Source organism: Podarcis pityusensis, assembly GCF_964106645.2.
Source record: "Podarcis pityusensis genome assembly, chromosome: 12".
Lineage (NCBI taxonomy): Eukaryota > Metazoa > Chordata > Lepidosauria > Squamata > Lacertidae > Podarcis > Podarcis pityusensis.
Window position 1 is genome coordinate 45951776 of NC_138037.1, and position 19842 is coordinate 45971617.

Sequence of the window (19842 nt, forward strand, 5' to 3'; positions counted from 1 at the left end):
AACAGACGTAGGTTAGTGTTACATGTAAACCTGGCCAGTGTGCTAAGTTTCATGTAGACTAGATGGCTTTGAGGTGTGATAGGAATTTTGAGGTCTTAGATATATGTTAAATGTTCATAAGTGTACCAACCAAGCACCTACACAGATCAGCACAGGAAGACCGACCTGGAACCATTTTGATTCCTAAACTGAGCAAATGTTATCTCTGCAAGGTCAAAGTGGGAAACCTCCCCATTGTCTCTTTCCTCACAAATCCTGCCTTAAGGGCACATTTAAGATATGAATAGGGTGTGAGCCTGTGACAAAAAGACTGGCCAGACTCCCCAGGGTATCCAATCAAGCAACCTTCCAGACAGGAGATAAACGACGACAGGAGCAAAACAACATTCAAATTTCTGTTGTAGACCGCCTTTTCTGTGATGTAGGTGTGATGTATCGGGGGGGGGGTGGTCTTAGGTTACACCCCTTCTGTGATGTATGTATGATGTATGGAGGGGTGGTCTTGAGCTCCAGGGCAGGGAATGTCTATATAAGGCCTTGCATGCCATTGTTCTGGGTTCCTCCTCCCTCCTGTGTGTAGTGAGTGAGGACCCTGTTGCAACAGATCAATAAAGATCAAGCTTACTAGCGGCTTTGCTTCTCAATATTCTCTGATTGTCCTCTGTTATTTTCTCCTACCAATAGGGAACCTACGTAAGGGCTCTTGGATACCCCATAAGGGAAAAGGGCAGATTTTTGTTTACAACAGAGGTCTCCTACCACACTGTAGGATTCTGCAAAAATCTGATTCACTAGGTATGGATGGATTTGAAAGTTCAGTATGAAGCGTTTAAGGACACTCTTTCCTCTTGCTGCCACTTTTCCTTGGCATCTACAATCGCTCGGGCTACTCTGCGTTGATTCAGATTCATAAATTGTGCTGTCACACATGGATCCATAATAGGCCAGGCCAAAAAAACGATAGCCCTAGCTCCCTCAGAAGAAACAGGCCAAGATCCAAACATTGATCCGTGTGCAGATGAGTGGTGGGCTGCAATCCAAGAAGAGGATGTTGTACTTTGCAAATGGATTTTGACTTCGGCACAAAGCTGAAGAGCAGACAGGGTAGATAACATATCATCCTTGAGAGAGAATACCTAATCTGCCCAGCAAGGCTATTCGCAAACTGCACTGCAGTGGAGCGCATGATTATGACCTTTCTATTTTATTTTATTTTTTGAAGAGCGAGCCCCTTCTATATAGGAAAGCCTCTATAAACAAAAAGGCCAGAATATCCTGAGCCAAGGGAATATGATCTGAAAGAGAACTGAGCAAAGAATGCAATCATGCAATAGTCTCCTGCTGGAACTGGGTTGTCTTTTCATTGGCACGTGAATATACAAACCTTTATCTTGAGCCAGGCATTGATGCTGGGCCCAGCAAGATCTTTTTTTTAAAAAAAAAAAAGTTAAAGTGAAGCTGCTTTTATTATTTTAAACCCCAGGGATAGGCAGTCAGTATTTAATCAATTAAATCTGTAGCATAAAGAAAACAGGAATTGAAAAGCATGCTTATTTCAGACATCAGAATATTTGTTTTAATAAGAGACACAGTGAGCAATTCCATATTGAAAGACCAAATGTCTCTTTGTTCTGCATCTATCAGAGAATGCCCACTCTCTGTCCACAGAAATGGAATTACAGACGAACCCCATTGTGTCCTATGGCTATGTACATTTTTTACGTTGATTGTACCTTGGAAGTCAAACGGAATCCGTTCTGGAAGTCTGTTCAACTTCCAAAACCAAAGTGTGGCTTCTGATTGGCTGCAGGAAGCTCCTGCAGCCAGTCAGAAGCTGCGGAAGCCCTGTCGGACTTTCAGCTTCCAAAAGAAAGTTCGAAAACTGGAACACTCAATTCCGGGTTTCGATCGTTCGGGAGTCAATTTGTTCGGGAGCCAAGGCGTTTGAGATCCAAGGTACAACTGTAAAAGCAAAAGCATCTGAATTATTTTTGTTTTCTTAAAAAGTGTTACTTGGAACAAGCCGTACTAAGTTTGCAAAGGACCCTTTATGCTTTGGCAATGACACATAATCAGCCTGCTCCAGAAATCTGTTGTTGTTGTTGTTTAGTCGTTTAGTCGTGTCCGACTCTTTGTGACCCCATGGATCAGAGCACGCCAGGCACTCCTGTCTTCCACTGCCTCCCGCAGTTTGGTCAAACTCATGTTAGTAGCTTCAAGAACACTGTCCAACCGTCTCGTCCTCTGTGGTCCCCTTCTCCTTGTGCCCTCTATCTTTCCCAACATCAGGGTCTTTTCCAGGGAGTCTTCTCTTCTCATGAGGTGGCCAAAGTATTGGAGCCTCAGCTTCACGATCTGTCCTTCCAGTGAGCACTCAGGGCTGATTTCCTTCAGAATGGAGAGGTTTGATCTTCTTGCAGTCCATGGGACTCTCAAGAGTCTTCTCCAGCACCATAATTCAAAAGCTCCAGAAATCTAGATACTGCCAAATGTGTCCCTTCAGAGTGACCGTGATTAGGCTAAAGTCCTTTTAAAGCATTAAACTGGGTTACGGTAAACACATAAAAGGCGAGGACAGTGAAATTGAGTGCATCAGCTCACCTATCACCATTCCTGTGGAAGGTCTGAACTGGGGAGCCAGCAAAAACCATGGAGACTCTCCACTTCCCCCCATCTATGCACACATTTTAGAACTGGGTAAAAAATCAGTGCAATAAAGCATGCAGGGAACCTCCACCAATGCTCCCCTCTTTAGATCTCTGCCATTCATAAAGTGACGGGGGGGGGGGCAGCTAACATACTCATCCCCACCCACGTGCTTGCTTTAATCTAATTGTGACTCCTGCCAAGGGCTTAAGGAAGGGTTTAAACCAGAATTTATGACATATTTATCCAGAGAGATTTACCGAGCTTGTAAACTATCCTGGACCTGAAATAAGTAAATGTCTAAAAATGTGTTATACATTTTTTTTAAAAGCAAGCAAGTAAATATCTGTAAAATGTCCGGTTACTCCTAAATGCAGTTTACTCAGGTGTAAGCCAGGCTTGGAAGATCAATAGTATAACTGAGGAAGGGAAGGTACTCTTGTCAGTCTTCTGTGTTAAGAGCGTAGGTCATCCAAAATCCCATTAAAATTTACACTTCTGTTATATCTATCTACTGCTGCAAGTTGTAGAAGAAAAACATTTTGCTGGCTTTTTAAAGGGTTTTCTATCAACTGAAATGGCATGCGCCATTTTTGGTCTGCTTGCTTTTTTCATACTGTTTGGGTGAGGGAAGTTGCCACATTTGTACTAGCGTTTGTTGTTTCAAGTGAATGTATTAAGCAAATCGCTCTTGACTGTATTAGTAAAGGTAAAGGGACCTCTGACCATTAGGTCCAGTCGTGACCAACTCTGGGGTTGCGGCGCTCATCTTGCTTTATTGGCCGAGGGAGCCAGCGTACAGCTTCCGGGTCATGTGGCCAGCATGACTAAGCCGCTTCTGGTGAACCAGATCAGTGCACGGAAACGCCGTTTACCTTCCCGCTAGAACGGTACCTATTTATCTACTTGCACTTTGATGTGCTTTCAAACTGCTAGGTTGGCAGGAGCAGGGACTGAGCAACGGGAGCTCACCCCGTCGCGGGGATTCGAACTGCCGACCTTCTGATTGGCAAGCCCTAGGCTCTGTGGTTTAACCCACAGCACCACCCGCGTCCCATCTTGACTGCATTACAGACATGCAAATGTATGCGTTGTTGTTCTAACCTTATCTTGGTCTTTGGTGATGGCTAAAACTGGGAACTGAAACAAGCCATCAAAACAAATGTTCTTCAACCTTGGGTTCCCGGGTGTTGCTGAACTACAACTCCCATCATCCCTGACCTTTGGGCTAAGCCGGATGGGGATGATGGGAGTTGGAGTCCAACAACATTCGGAGACCCAAGGTTGGCAAGCAGTAAAATACAGGGAGTTTCTAAGGGTCAAGTTTTGCATTTGGCTAGATTCCCTGGACATGGTCTCCAAACTCTACGTGGGGCTACCTTTGAAGGTGACTCAGAAACTACAACTAATCCAGAATGCGGCAGCTAGACTGGTGACTGGGGGCGGCCGCCGAGACCATATAACACCGGTCTTGAAAGACCTACATTGGCTCCCGGTACGTTTCCGAGCACAATTCAAAGTGTTGGTGCTGACCTTTAAAGCCCTAAACGGCCTCGGTCCAGTATACGTGAAGGAGTGTCTCCACCCCCATCGTTCTGCCCGGACGCTGAGGTCCAGCGCCGAGGGCCTTCTGGCGGTTCCCTCATTGCGAGAAGCAAAGCTACAGGGAACCAGGTAGAGGGCCTTCTCGGTAGTGGCGCCCACCCTGTGGAACACCCTCCCACCAGATGTCAAAGTGATAAACAACTACCTGACATTCAGAAGACATCTTAAGGCAGCCCTGTTCAGGGAAGTTTTTAACGTGTGATATTTTACTGTATTTTTGGTTTCTATGGAAGCCGCCCAGAGTGGGCGGAGTATAAATAATAAATTATTATTATTATTATTATTATTATTATTATTATTATTTTATAAACATAGTACACAGTCAGCGTGTAGCAGTAGTTAATGTTAGACTAGGACCAGGAGATCAAAGTTCAAATTCTGATCTCAGACATAAAGCTCACAGAGGGACTGACCTTGGGCCAGTCATAGTTTCTCAGCCTATTGTATCACAGAGGGTTGTTGTGAGGAACCAGGGAACGGGAGGGATATTATTATTATTATTATTATTATTATTATTATTATTATTATTATATTCTGCCCTATACCCAGAGGTCTCAGCATGGTTCACAGAAAAGATCATAACATATATAACCAGAATAAAAACAACAGCCCAATACCATGCCCCACGCCCCTGAACAGTGCCACAATTTTAAAGGGTAAAGGTAAAGGGACCCCTGACCATTAGGTCCAGTCGTGTCCGACTCTGGGGTTGCGGTGCTCATCTCGCTTTATTGGCCGAGGGAGCCGGCATACAGCTTCCGGGTCATATGGCCAGCATGACTAAGCCGCTTCTGGTGAACCAGAGCAGCGCACAGAAATGCCATTTACCTTCCCGCTGGAATGGTACCTATTTATCTACATGCACTGGTGTGCTTTCAAACTGCTAGGTTGGCAGGAGCAGGGACCGAGCAACGGGAGCTCACCCCGTCGTGGGGATTCGAATCGCCAACCTTCTGATCAGCAAGTCCTAGGCTCTGTGGTTTAACCCACAGCGCCACCCACGTCCCTCTGTAGTCAGAGACCACCCCCCAAAACATCATACATACATCACAGAAGGAGGTGGGCTACAGCACAAATCCTGTCTGGCAGGATAGTGATAATGGTTACTTGATTGCTTCACCTGGCCAGCCCGGCCATTCTTTTGTGGTGGTAAATACTTTAATTCCTGAATCCAGGTCATAGGCTCACCCTATTCATACATAAAGATACCCCAAAGACAGGTAAGCAAAAGACAAAGGAAAGGCTTTCCCATTTTCTTCCTCCTAGGCTCTGTGGTTTAGACCACAGCGCCACCCGTGTCCCTTATTATTATTATTTTTGTATAGGATGTCAAACAGATCAACCAAAGGCCTGGTTAAAAAGGAACGTTTGTTTGTTTTTTTTAATGATATTTATTGAGATTTCAAAAACAAAAAATTACATAAAAGACAATGAAAAATATAGAGAGAGAAAAAAAAGAGAAAAAACATACAAAATGCAAAGTATAAAAAAATATATAGAAAGAACACTTAGAAACAAATTTATCCTTTCGTATCTTACATTTCATTTCCTTACTTTCCTGACCTCCTCTCACCTCCCTTTTTTGTATTCCGGTTCAATTGGTTAATTCAGCAATTCCTTTCCCTCTTTGTTTTTGTCTTAGTCCTTTAACTTAATATATTATAGCTTTAGATTCTCACCTATTAACCATCCATTTTTGCATACACCTTTATGACATTGCTGCTAAAACCACTTAACTTCATTCCGACATCATTCTAACATTCATTAATTTTACAATATTTCTGTAAATAGTCTTTAAATTTCTTCCAATCTTCTTCCACCGACTCTTCACCCTGGTCTCGGATTCTGCCAGTCATTTCTGCCAGTTCCATGTAGTCCATCACCTTCATCTGCCATTCTTCCAGAGTGGGTAGGTCTTGTGTCTTCCAATACTTTGCAATAAGTATTCTTGCTGCTGTTGTAGCATACATAAAGAAAGTTCTGTCCTTCTTTGGCACCATTTGGCCGACCATGCCCAGGAGAAAGGCCTCTGGTTTCTTCAGAAAGGTATATTTAAATACCCTTTTCATTTCATTATAAATCATCTCCCAGAAAGCCTTAATCCTTGGGCATGTCCACCAAAGGTGAAAGAATGTACCTTCAGTTTCTTTACATTTCCAACATTTATTGTCGGGCAAATGATAGATTTTTGCAAGCTTGACTGCTGTCATGTACCACCTGTATATCATTTTCATAATACTCTCTCTTAAGGCATTACATGCCGTGAACTTCATACCTGTGGTCCATAACTGTTCCCAGTCAGCCATCATTATGTTATGTCCTACATCTTGTGCCTAAAAAGGAACGTTTTTGCCTGGCGCCTAAAGGTGTATAATGAAGGCGCCAGGTGAACTTCCCTGGGGAGAGCATTCCACAGATGGGGAGCCACTGCAGAGAAGGCTCGTTCTCATCTTGCCACCCTCCGGACCTCTCAAGGAGATACACAAAGAAGGGTCTCAAAAGGTGATCTCAGAGTCTGGGTAGGTTCATATGGAAAGAGGCAGTCCTTGAGGTATTGCGGTCCTGAGCCGTTTAAGGCTTTATAGGTCAAAATAATGCATGACACCTTGAGCTTCTTGGAGCAAAAGTACAATAAGTGCCCCACATTTCCTCTGATTTGATGCCCTCCCAATCCTTTTAAGAACTTGCACTACTAGCTCCTCCCTCACCCCAATCCAGTATGCCGCACAAGTCCACTGAGCAATTTTCTGAAGACAGCATTCAATAACAAAATAAAGCTACCAAATTAATGCAGAGCTACCCAAGTCAGCAGATTCCATATTCCATTTGCTGGTGAGGAGAGCCTTCTGCAAACCTCACCATCACACCGCAGATCATTGCCTGCTACAGATCCTCAAAGTGCTGATAACTGTGTGATAGAACTCCTATCACGCAGGGAGGCGATGTGGCTTCTGAAATTCTGCCTTGGCAGGAAACGTCAAGACCCACATAACAACCATTTATCACACTTGTAAATTGCGTGCTCTTGCTGGGAAACGGAGCAATGACGACAGGCGTGATGCGTTTGTGTTTCACCCGGGTGATGGAGCGAGGAAGAGGAGTCATTCTGAAACATCGTGTTAAAGAAATTCAGCTAGCATAGCCTAAAACGGGAGCATTTTGCTCCAGGGTGGGCAGGAAGGCAAAGTGATACAACTGTCATTGGGATCGGCTAGGGGAGGGAGAAAAGGGCTTCAAAAAGAACCAGTCACATACAGTGGTATCTTGGTTCTCAAACTTAATCCGTTTCGAAAGTCCGTTCCAAAACCAAAGCATTCAAAAACCAAGGCACACTTTCCCATAGAAAGTAATGCAAAATGGATTAATCCGTTCCAGACTTTTAAAGACAACCCCTAAAACAGCAATTTAACATGAATTTTACTATCTAATGAGACCATTGTTCCATAAAATGAAAGCACAATCAATCAATCAGTAGCTGAACTGGGTTCCCCGCAGTCACACAAACAAAACAAAAGAGCTGCAAAAGCAAAAACGCAAAATAAATAGCAAAAACAGACAGAAGTGTGACACTCAAAACAGAAGTGTGGCACTCAAACTGGAAGCAAAACACTCAAAACGGAGCATGTTCGGCTTCCAAAAAAAGTTCGCAAACCGGAACACTTATTTCCGGGTTTGCAGTGTTTGGGCTCCAAGTTGTTTTGAGTACCAAGACGTTTGAGAACCAAGGTACCACTGTACACACACACAGGTCACAGGAAGAAAGACACTGTGCTTTGATCCAAAGTCTGAAATGGAACAAAACATGTACTACATCAAGGCATCTCCTGCAAATCAACAGTTCTTGTTTAAAGCTCCAGCCTCCTAGAGAGGCACAGGAAGTGGCGTGGCCAAGACAAATGACAGGGCGCCCCTAACCCCAACCCCAGATGCTTTACGTAGCCTTGTGGAGAAAAAGCATCAAGCCACTTTGCTCCACACTCAAAACTGAAACACAGCTGCACTTTTACCCATTACTTAGTAACCAACAGAGGGATTAGGACAAATTCAAAACCACTTGCTCAAAGCTAATCATTCTTCAACATGCTCCTCACCACCCAACCGTTGTAAGTAGCTGGGCAATTAAGGAGTAGCAGAACTGTGGGTTGGGTCTAATCTCCCTATGGGGGCCAAGCAGTAAAAACCAGTCTAGCCCGGGTGGATTGTCAAAACAAAGATTTTAAAGGGTCCTTACCAGTTTTAGTACATGAAAATGCTATGTTTGCACCTTGCCTTATAGGCAATGATCTTGCTTTCTGAAAGCATTTAGCTCAGCAGCAAAAAGAGCTGTCGCCAGATCCTAAAGGGTTAACTTTTTGGTGAATGTCTAGCCAATGTGTTGAGGAAATGTGTTCCTGTCATTGGAAATGTAAATCAGTTTGATGAAGTTTGTGAGCCAGCAGAAATTTCCTTGACAAAGTCTGGTGAGAATACCATGACTTCTTCATGGTAGAAATTCTACCTTGAGGGAGTTTGTTCCTGGAGATAAAGTGTTGATTTTGCACAACAGGTTGGTCAGGATAGTTAAGCTGCACAGCCAAAAGCTGATATGATATCCTTCAAACAATTCACATGGTTCTTCTTTGGCAAGCACTCATAGCCAAGTAAGATTGTCTTCCATAAACACAGTTTTAAAAGTGAGTCCAGAAGTGACTGTGGAGGCCAATTCTAGATTCACAGGTTCTTCCACAGTGGGGCCGTAGGTTTCCGGGCGGGATTTGATCACGGTGACGGTTTGCCAAGCGTGCCTTCCTCTTAGCACGTTCCTCCCTTTCGTCCTGAGTTTGAGTGTCTTCAAAGTCCACGACACTTGTGGTAAAGGCTGTTCTCCAACTGGAGTGCTCGCAGGCCAGTGTTTCCCAGAGGTTAGTTTTTATACTACTTTTTTTAAAATTTGCCTTGAGAGAGTCTTCAAACCTCTTTTGTTGACCACCAGCATTACGCTTTCCATTTTTAAGTTCGGAATAGAGTAGTTGCTTTGGAAGACGATCATCAGGCATCCACACATCATGACCAGTCCAACGAAGTTGATGTTGAAGAATCATTGCTTCAAGACTGGTGATCTTTGCTTCTTCCAGTAAAAAAAGGTAAAGGGACCCCTGACCATTAGGTCCAGTCGTGGCCGACTCTGGGGTTGCGGCACCCATCTTGCTTTATTGGCCGAGGGAGCCGGCGTACAACTTCCGGGTCATGTGGCCAGCATGACCAAGCCGCTTCTGGCGAACCAGAGCAGCGCACAAAAACGCCGTTTACCTTCCCGCCGGAGCGGTACCTATTTATCTACTTGCACTTTGACGTGCTTTCGAACTGCTAGGTGGGCAGGAGCTGGGACCGAGCAACGGGAGCTCACCCCGTTGCAGGGATTTGAACCGCTGACCTTCTGATCGGCAAGTCCTAGGCTCTGTGGTTTAACCCACAGCGCCACCCGTGTACGCTGGCATTAGTTCGCCTGTCTTCCCCGGTGATGTGTAAAGCACCTGACCACCTCTCCAGGTCCCACCCAATTCACAAAAAGTGGGCAGCGCAATTCGGAGGGTGCAACCCGGGCTGGTTGCCGCTCCAAAGTGCTGCGCACAGACAGCAAAGGGTAGAAAACCTTTGTGGCTTTGACACATCTGTGCTTGTTCAGGAGCGCTTTTGCTGAACCGCAATTTGCAAGCTGATTGAAGTTCTTTGGTTTTGCATGCCACAGTTTGCTTGAGGGCAGGCAGGAGGGGTGGGCATGTTGCACCGAAAAAAGGTATGATGTTGACACAAGATTCTCCCGTATCCCATCAGGCCTAGAAGGATAGCTTGTTGATCTTCCCCTTCTAGTGCGTGATAGAGAAGGCAGGAAACTCTCCGGCTGACTGCACTCCGAGCGATATTATTCATCTGTCCCTGGTTTCCCGTTATACGCAGATTAAGTCCAGCCAACAGGCCCCATTCCATCCCTGGCATAAGGAATGTAATATCTAAGCAAGTCTACAGGCACGTACACTACATTAGACCAATGAAGCACAACCCTCGTAATTTGAAGGCAGAGCCAATACATAGAGGAGAGAGAGATGGTGAGGAGGCCACAGGTGCTCATTTAAATTCCACACATGAACTTCTGCACCTACTAGACTGGAATAATTTCCTTTTGCAAAGTCGGAACAAGGCTACTCCCGACTATCAAGGGTGCCCACAGTTGATTTTCACGGGGAACCATAGCCAGTGGCAATAGAAGACACTGTGATAGGAATTTTATGGTCTTAGATATATGCTAATGTTCATAAGTGTACCAACCAAGCACCTACATAGATCAGCACAGGAAGACCAACCTGGAACCATTTTGATTCCTAAACTGAGTAAATGTTTTCTCTACAAGGTCAAAGTGGGAAACCTCCCAATTGTCTCTTTCCTCACAAATCCTGTCTTAAGGGCACATTTAAGATATGAATAGGGTGTGAGCCTGTGACATGGCCCAGGAACTAAATATTTATCATTACAAAAGACTGGCCAGGCTCCCCAGGGTATCCAATCAAATAACCTGCCAGACAGGAGATAAACAAGGACAGGAGAAAAACAACATTCAAATTTCTGTTGTAAACCGCCTTTTCTGTGATGTAGGTGTGATGTATCTGGGGGGTGGTCTTAGGTTACACCCCTTCTGTGATGTATGTATGATGTTTCTGGGGGTGGTCTTGATCTACAGGGTGGCAATTTCAAAAGTCTTTATAAGGCCTTGCGCGCCATCTTTCTGGGTTCCTCCTCTCTCCTGCGGGTGAGGGGAGCACCCTGTTGCAACAGATCAATAAAGATCAAGCTTACTAGCTGCTTTGCTTCTCAATATTCTCTGGTTGGCCTCTGTTATTCTCTCCTACCAATAGGGAACCTATGTAAGGACTCTATATGGGCTCTTGGATACCCCATAAGGGAAAAGGGCAATTTTTGTTTACAACAACACCCACTTATGCCCTATACAAATTCAATACATAAATAAAAAATAATGTTGGCTGCCAGCGGAAGCTAGTAGTTTCAAAAGGTTTCACAGTAGCCATAGGCTAAGAGGTAAGTTTTCTTTTGAGGATATAAGGGTGAATTCAATGCATGCAGCATTAGAACTGTGGAAGTTAAGAGTGTCGTGCCGACAATGCATGTTCCATCTTTGTGTGAGACAAATGCATCCCTTCCAACTCTACAATTTTATGGTTCTCTGTTGTTGCAATAGGTTCCTTCCCTGCCTCTGCATTGTCTCAAGAACTGTGGTGGGGTTGTGGCATTTTTAGCAAGGAGGGGAATTTAAAGATCAGAAGATCAGCCGGTCGAGCAAACGAAAGGGTTTGTTTTATCCAAATGCAATTAAAAAAATTAATTTCTAATTATGCTAAGTTGCCTTGCGACAGTTTTCATATTACCTTTCTTCAAGCGGTGCAGAGACTGAACATTTGCAGGCTTGCATTTAACAAACGGACAAGGAGTGAATCTTAACGAGTTGGCCCCGTTCATACAGAACGCTCTTCAACAATTTATTTTCTGCTAGGACTCTTGTTTGGACAGACAACAGGGGAGAGATCAGAGGCACAGATGAGGCAGATGAACTGGAGATTGTGTAACATTCCTCACTAATCCCCAGCCAGCTCCTAGCTCCACCCATCCAGCTCCAATTGGATTCAGTTCTTGTGTGATCACATTGCTTCCTTGACAACAGAGCCTAGTGCAGCAAGTTATGGTCAGTAAACCTGGAAGGTGTCTAGCAAAACTGCTGAGCAAGGTTTGCAGAGCCTTTATTAGAACAGATTCAAAATTATAGAACATAGAATTGAGAGTTGGAAGGGACCGCAAAGGTCTTCTGTTCCAAACTGCCTTCTACCAAGTTGGACCAGGCTGCTAAGCACCTGTTCTAACTCCTCTTCATGTTCTTTCGCAGCTCTCTCTCTCTCTCTTCTCTCATATATTTAAATCAGACACTAGGAAGTGAATCTGGGGCCTTAAACCAGGATTAGGCTGCAATCCTAAAAACACAATGCTTCCTGATTTAATAAACATGCATAGGATTACACTGCTAAAATATGTGCTCTACTACTGAGCTATGATGATGATGACGATAATTTATTATTTATACCCTGCCTACCTGGCCTGGTTTCCACAGCCACTCTGAGCGGCTCCCAACAGAATATTAAAAACACAATAAAATATCAGACATTAAAAACTTCCCTAAACAGGGCTGTCCCCCAAAGGTACTAGACCAGGGGTCGGCAACCTAAGGCCCATGGGCCAGAACCGGCCCACAGAGACTGTTTAACTGGCCCACGAGCCACCCCCGAACCAAGCCGCCCTCTCGGCAAGTCCCCATGCACAGCACTAAACCGGCACAGTGTGGCGACTCTCTTCTGCGGCTCCGGAAATCGCTTCTGCACATGCCCAGACGCCTGTGCATGTCCACGTCGCCAGAAATCGCTTCTGTGTAGGCGCAATTTCCAGCATCTGGGCATGTGCAGACACGATTTCTGGCATTGTGCTGCACTGGCCCGGCCCACGGAGGATCTCTGAGGGAGTGATCCAGCCCATGCCCGGTAAGCCTTGCCGACCCCTCTACTAGACAGTGTGGGCTCTTGGCATGGGGTGAAGGCAGGATTTGAACACCTGGAACTGATGGCAGAAATGGAGGATAGTTACAGGGACCAAATCTCTCCATATGAACCTACCTGGACCTTGAGATCATCTTCTGAGGTCCTTCTGCATGTTCCTCCTCCACAAGAGATCCCAAGGGTGGCAACACGAGAACAGGGCCTTTTCTGCAGTGGCTCCCCGTTTGTGAAATGCTCTCCCCAGGGAGGTTTGTCTGCTGCCTTCATTATACATCTCTAGGTGCCAGGTAAAAATGTTCCTCTTCAACCTTGGCTTTGGCTGACTGATATCCAATGCCCTTTAAAAATGCTTTGGGGAGGGGAGGGATTATTTTTATTATGCATTTTGTGTTTTTATATTGTGCTTTTATGTTGTGAGCTGCCCTGAGACCTGTCGGTATAGTGACGTATACAAATTTAATAAATAATAATAGTAATTACAACTAAGCCATTGCCCCATAGCAGCTGGTGAATAGGGACCAGAATGAGTTAGGGCGCAGTTGAAGATACACCCCACTTTTCCTTCATTACATGTTTTTCTAACAGCAAAAATCCAAAAACACAACAGAAAATCAGAGTTCAGTTTCCTGTTTTAAAAAGCCCAGAAGATACCCAGTCATAATGGAAAGTGTGCTTCAATTTTTTTTATTAACTTCTTGTACATTATTTTACACAAATGGAATGTTAAAACATACAACCTAGATCAGTTAAAAAAAGGGGGGGGGGTGTGGAATCAATGATCATTTACCGGCAGACCAAGTACATGATGAACCTTTTAAAAAATCCTCATTTCCCCAACCATACAGCTCAGTTAAAAAAGTTACAAACGTGTTACATTAGACGTCGCTAATTGCACTCTGTTTTATTAGCAGGGTAAGGAAGGAAGACTTCTTGCCCACTGCCACTACCAAACATTAAGCTGCGTCCTGCTCACAGTTCCATCTAACGTGTTGTGGAAATGAGTTAGTCCAAACAGCTGATTCATAGCATGAATCTAATGGTTTGAAGAGCACACACTCTTGGTCAGTACAGATAGTCCTGAATCGTTGCTTGGTAAAAAGATAGCCTTCCAACTTAACTATGCTCAAATGCGCCTTCTAACTGCTTAGTTTCCCCCTCGCCATTCTTCAAATTATTCTTGCATCTTCTCAAAGCTGGGGAGATGGTGGGAGGTGCAATCTTGCTTCATACATGAAAATAAAATATTTCATCCCTGTTTAATGAGTGCATCCCTTATCCCGGTGGTTTGCATGCTATGCTGCAGAAAATACTGGGAAGTCTGTTAGATGTTATACAATGAGAAGATATGGGCAGAGAAGTTTTCTGTTCAGACACTGTTACCACCCACTATAAATCCTGGCCTACCATGAAGTTCTGGGTGTGTTAGAGGACATTCCCTCAGTTCGTCAGAAGGTGTGGCAAGGCCTGACGAGACTGGCCAGTACCTCATGTGAACTGTCTTAGAATTTCAGAATTCTTTCCAAGGCACAGTGGCTCCTTGGTGGCAAAGAAAAGGGGGAAAAAAGACAACAGAAAAAGGATTCCCTGAAGGTTTTTAGTTTGAAACCGCAGACCATACAATTTGTGAAGGAGCCACTTTTTGCAACTTGCATGAACAATAGTTTGCCACTGACGACACTTAAAAGAGAAAAAGTGCAAATGTTTTGTCTAACGAAAAGGGGTTTAAGGACTCAATGAGGATTCACTCTGTATGTCGCCATGTGTAGGAACAAGGGCAAGCAGTTTGCTAGTTGTTTGATGCCTTCTGAATGATAAATCCACAGAATCTGGATACATGAAAAATTCAGTATTGGGTATCTTTTGAGATGTTTAAGAGAAGTGCAAAGTAACCAACTACTTCATTTAAAAAGCCTTGACTTATTAGAAGGTCATCTTTAAAATATTTCCCTTTCCCCCCATCACAATCCAGATCCAAAAATAGCCTCAAAAATGAGCAACAGTACCCTTAACCCTCTGCATCTCTGCTTAACGTTTGTTCCAGTAGATCTAACATTTACCTCCATCAATCAGTCAACTAATATTGTGGCCAACTAATCTGGCAATTCATGTTTGCAGGCTGGAATGCAAAGCAAAATCTTTGCTGAAGCAACTTCTGAAACACTTAAACAGATGCCACATATATAAAGAACTAGACTGACAGCAAGCAAAGTCTGCACATCATTTATGCCATTTCTTTCAAGCAGATAGGGATTCTTGCCTTTTGGCAACTCAGAGACACAAAAAAAGTAGTACCAAAAGCAAGTCAATTTTCCAAATAAATGCTGGACAGCTTTGAGTCTTCAGCACTGTTTTGCATTACTTTTACAGTTTCCACCACTGTGGCACGAAACATACCAATGTACTCTAGAGAATGCCTTCCAGCAGCCTGAGAATTTTCCAACAGCAGCAACTTACATTGTTCTGCTTCTGAACTGCAACCGCAAATTTGGCCTCCTGACTGAGTTAATTTAGAACAATGCACTACTGTCTTTTCAATATATCCAGCAGAACACGGAGCAAACACCGTACTTAAGAACCGAACCTGGCTGGCTGCACTTTGGAGCTTTTCAGTTTCATTGCACAGGGCTGGATCAGAAGCCAGAGCCATCTAAAGAAAGCTGCTACTATTGGACACAAGGAAGTGGTTGGGCCAAAATGATGGGAAAAGCTTCTCCTCTGGCGAGATCTGTATAATGGAGTGCTAATTGAGGTCAACAAAAGAGTTTGCTCAAATAAAAGAGGCAGGGCAGAATAAGGCTCAAGACTGCAGTGTGCAATGACTTAGAAGGAGGAAGTAAGGAGGAAAGAGATTTGAAGCTTAAAGTCTAAGACAAGGAAGTATAAATAGCAAGTTATGCTATCAAGAAGATCAACACTGAGATTAGCTCATTGGCAATGCAGAGTGGGGACTTTCCATACCAGCATGTCTGCTTGACAAAGCAAAATCGTATCTGGAAAATCCCACTCTGGCTCAAAACCAGCCAAGAGAATAAATGACAGTAAAAGACAGGTTTCTTCCTTTTCTTTCCTTAAGTGTACTGGAGTAGCAAGCAATATAAACATATATTTCTGGACCCACCTGCTTTTTTGTGTGTAAGGAGACTGAATAGAATAAAAGCTTTTGAGGCCTCAAAGGAAAAAGGTACTTCAGTTAATAGATACGTGAAGAAACCAGACTGAAAAGTGCCCAGTCTGAAATATTCACATTCCAGGGCCATTTACAAATTACATGGAATCAAACTCCAGGTTGCTCAAGAGTCACAGCCAATCCTGGCTCCCTGATATATGAATAGGTATATTGATTAACTCTTCCTCCTAAGAGCTCCTGTATACCAGTGTTACACGTAAATCTAAAAATGTAAAGTACCAACAGGACACTGGGAAAGGTGGAGAACGATAAGTTAGTGCAGAAAATCACAAGTACATTTACATTTAAATTACTGCCTTGCTTATATTGTCCCAACCTCAGTGTCTGGTACCAGCAGTAATGATCCCTGAAAAAAAAATCATTGAATCCCAGCAGCTGCAGCAAAAGATCTGATTTAAGTTCAAGGGAGGGAAAGTCCCTGAACGGTACGACACAGTGCTGTTACATGAGATGGAGACATAATTTAAAGCCAATGAATGCAAGTCTTTACTGTCAGAAGGTAAAAAGAACTTGAGATACCAGGAAGGAGTAACAGGCTGCCTACAGGCTAATAAAACTCTTTTCTCTCTCTATCCAATATCCTAAAGCTACAAGAAACCACCATATTGCTTCCTTTCATTTGACAGAAGTAGGTATTGGGTGGCAAAGACAGGTTGCCTTGCAAGGTGGGGTGAGGGAGACATTTGCAGGGCAGACATAGAAGTGGGCTACTTAACCCTTCTCCATTTGCCACTTTTTTTGGTGGGGAGGGGGAGTCTTAACAGAAGCATAATTTAATTCTTAAGAACAAAATAATGTGAAATACATCTTATTTTTTGCTATATAAACATGTGAAAAGTTTCAATCACCTTTATTCAACGCTTTTGTTACAAACTTTACAAGGTACTTTTAACAGCTTCCAAAACGGGTCCCTTTTTTGTGTGGAAACAGATATATTCTTAACAGCTCACAATTTTACTTAGTGAGCTTCTTCCCTACCCTATCCCATACCCCTCATTTTTCAATTTATGGTAAGCCACAGTAGTGTAAAGTTTTATTGGTTCAAGAAATATAGGTGGTTCCTTCAAACGAATGCTCACAGTTATGTATGTTTAAACCCATTTATATCAATGGGATGAAGGATGAGCAATTGGGTACAGAATTATAGCTACTGTCAAAAGCCTGGCTAACAGCACTGAACATGAACTACTATGATCTGCCACTGAGACAACCTTGAATAATAATAATTAAAAAAAACAGACAAAAGTCAATCCAGGTCCCATCCCCATGAAATGTATCACTTTGCCCACCTTTGTGACTACTCAGCTAGAGAGAAACAGCCTGGAGATTAAAGTAGTACAAGAAAATAACTACCTGAAACATGTTTAAAAAATACCCGTTAAATTACCTTAACTGGCAGCACTTGAGATGGTAATTCTTATTTCCCTATAATTTATTTTAAAAAATATTGCATAGCTGCTAAATTATGCTCTCTCTCTCTTTTCTTTTTTAAGTTTTGTTGCTGCATTGATATCCACAAGCAGTAAAGGTGAATTTTAGTAAATGAACACAGTATGCGGATTTCAATTAACTCTATAGCCTGATCAACGACGTCAATTAATGATCTGCCTTGATTACATTTTGCTCTTTGGGCTGCACTCTGGCAAAGCTTTACTTAAAAAATAAAAATAAAAATCCTAAGTCAAGGAATGTTGCATTCTTTCACAGAAAAAATGTGAACAGCATAAAGGGTGCAAAATTTCATGAGGAAGTTCACACCGCTTAACTGTATGTACTTCATAGATTGCCTTTACCCCCAATGCCAAGCTCCTGGTACACAGTGGGAGTGGGGCGGATTCCAACTCCAAAATGGCATTTTCCTTGTACAATGTCCCAGAATCTTGATCCGGAGCACACAGCTTCCATTCAAGAAAGAACATGAGAACAAACTGCTTCTGTAGACAGTTTTCTTTTAAAAATAAAAAATAAAAATAAAATGAAAGTTAGTAACTTTGGCCTGTAGATACAAAATGTTGTCCGTAAAGTCTGTGGGAAGAGGACTTTTCCAGGATGTGCAGCATTTTCAAGAATCCCTGTGTCTCCTTTAAGCTGAGTGTCGGTACACTGAGCTTCCAGCTTCGCATCACTTGTCCCGTGTCGTGTTCCATCTCCCTCTTAACTTTCCAGTACAAAGTGAACAGAAGTCCAGTCTCACGTCGGCATCTGAAGATGAAACGCCAAATCCTTTACACGTGATGATCAGTGTGAGAGACTGGAAAGAAATTCACAGAGAAGGAAGTTAACTTTCTTGGAAATGGAGTGTGTTCTATAAACAGCAGTTTTGGGTTTTTTCGGGGGGGGGGGGGAGTATGAGTCTCTCTGGACACCACTTAAAAATAAATTGCCCTTGTGTGTATAAACAGCCATAAGAACCAGCTGATACTGAGAAAACGATTCACTTGTATTTATCCTGTAATAGTGGTGTATTGGGGATTTTGAGAAGGAATACTTTTCTCCTTGGCATTTCCCATAATTTACCACCAAGATGTGCTACCCCGTCCCACATACAGTGGTACCTCAGGTTAAGTACTTAATTTGTTCCGGAGGTCCGTTCTTAACCTGAAACTGTTCTTTTTTTTTTTTTTTAAAGCAATTTATTAAGTTTTACAATAAAAATAAACATAATAAACAATGTAACATTGATCTTAACATATTTTCACATTTTCTTTGGACTTCCTCACATCTCCCGCTCCCATTTTCATCGTTAAAACATTTTGTCAGCAATTTATCATCTTATTTAAATTCTTATATCCCTTCTATATTTCCTAATCTTATAATTCTCAGAAGAAGCTAAATTTCACAGTCTTACTTATTTTCTTAAAAACTTCTAAATTTAGTGGTGCTCAGTTATTTTGATCTAGCATCTTATTTAACATTCACTCAAATTGCAATACTTTTGTAAATAGTTCTTAAATTTCTTCCAGTCCTCCTCAATCCTCTCTTCTCCCAGGTCACGGATTCTGCCGGTCATTTCAGCCAGTTCCATGTAGTCTATCAGTTGTATCTGCCATTCTTCCAGTGTGGGTAGATCTTGAGTTTTCCAATGTTTTGCGAGAAGTATCCTTGCTGCTGTTGTTGCATACATAAAAAATGTCTGGTCCTTCTTTGCCACCCCTTGGCCGACAATACCCAAAAGGAAAGCCTCTGGTTTCTTAGTGAAGGTATATTTAAATACCTTTTTCAGTTCATTATAAATCATTTCCCAGAACGCCTTCACTTTAGGGCAAGTCCACCAGAGGTGGAAGAACGTTCCCTCGCACTCTTTGCATTTCCAACACTTATTATCAGACAGGTGGTAAATTTTAGCAAGTTTGACTGGGGTCATATACCATCTATAAATCATTTTCATTACATTTTCTTTCAGGGCGTTACATGCAGTAAATTTCAATCCATTACTCCACAACCTCTCCCAGTCCTCAAACATGATATTATGCCCAATGTCCTGTGCCCACCTTATCATAGCCGATTTAACCGTTTCGTCTTGTGTATTCCATTTCAACAGCAAGTTATACATCCTTGAAAGTACCTTAATCTTTGGTTCTAACAATTCTGTTTCTAATTTCGATTTCTCCACCTGGAACCCTAGTTTCTTATCATTTTTAAAAACTTCTTTAATCTGAGCGTAATGTAACCAATCTCGCACTTTGTCTTTCATTTTCTCCAGACTCTGCAATTTCCAATTGTCTCCATCCTTTTCTAGTATTTCCCAATATTTTGGCCATTTAGCCTCCATATTGGGTCTTTTTCGGGCCTTGGCTTCCAAAGGTGAAAGCC

General features: G+C 42.9%; 1 protein-coding gene and 1 long non-coding RNA gene across 3 annotated transcripts in view; one reads left to right on the forward strand and one right to left on the reverse strand.

Annotated features, from left to right (window-relative positions):
- Positions 1-337: 337 nt before the first annotated feature.
- Positions 338-11638, forward strand: LOC308459634. The gene is made up of 2 exons (XR_013978246.1): positions 338-456; positions 10910-11638. It is a non-coding gene; the product is annotated as an uncharacterized lncRNA (long non-coding RNA).
- Positions 11639-13510: 1872 nt separating this feature from the next.
- The window catches only part of ZNRF2 (zinc and ring finger 2), a 63716-nt gene continuing 57384 nt past the window's right edge, over positions 13511-19842 (reverse strand). For both annotated transcript variants that reach the window (XM_080975088.1, XM_080975087.1), the window contains exon 5: positions 13511-18280. The gene's annotated coding sequence lies outside the window, so the exon portion shown is untranslated. The remainder of the gene's footprint in view (positions 18281-19842) is intronic.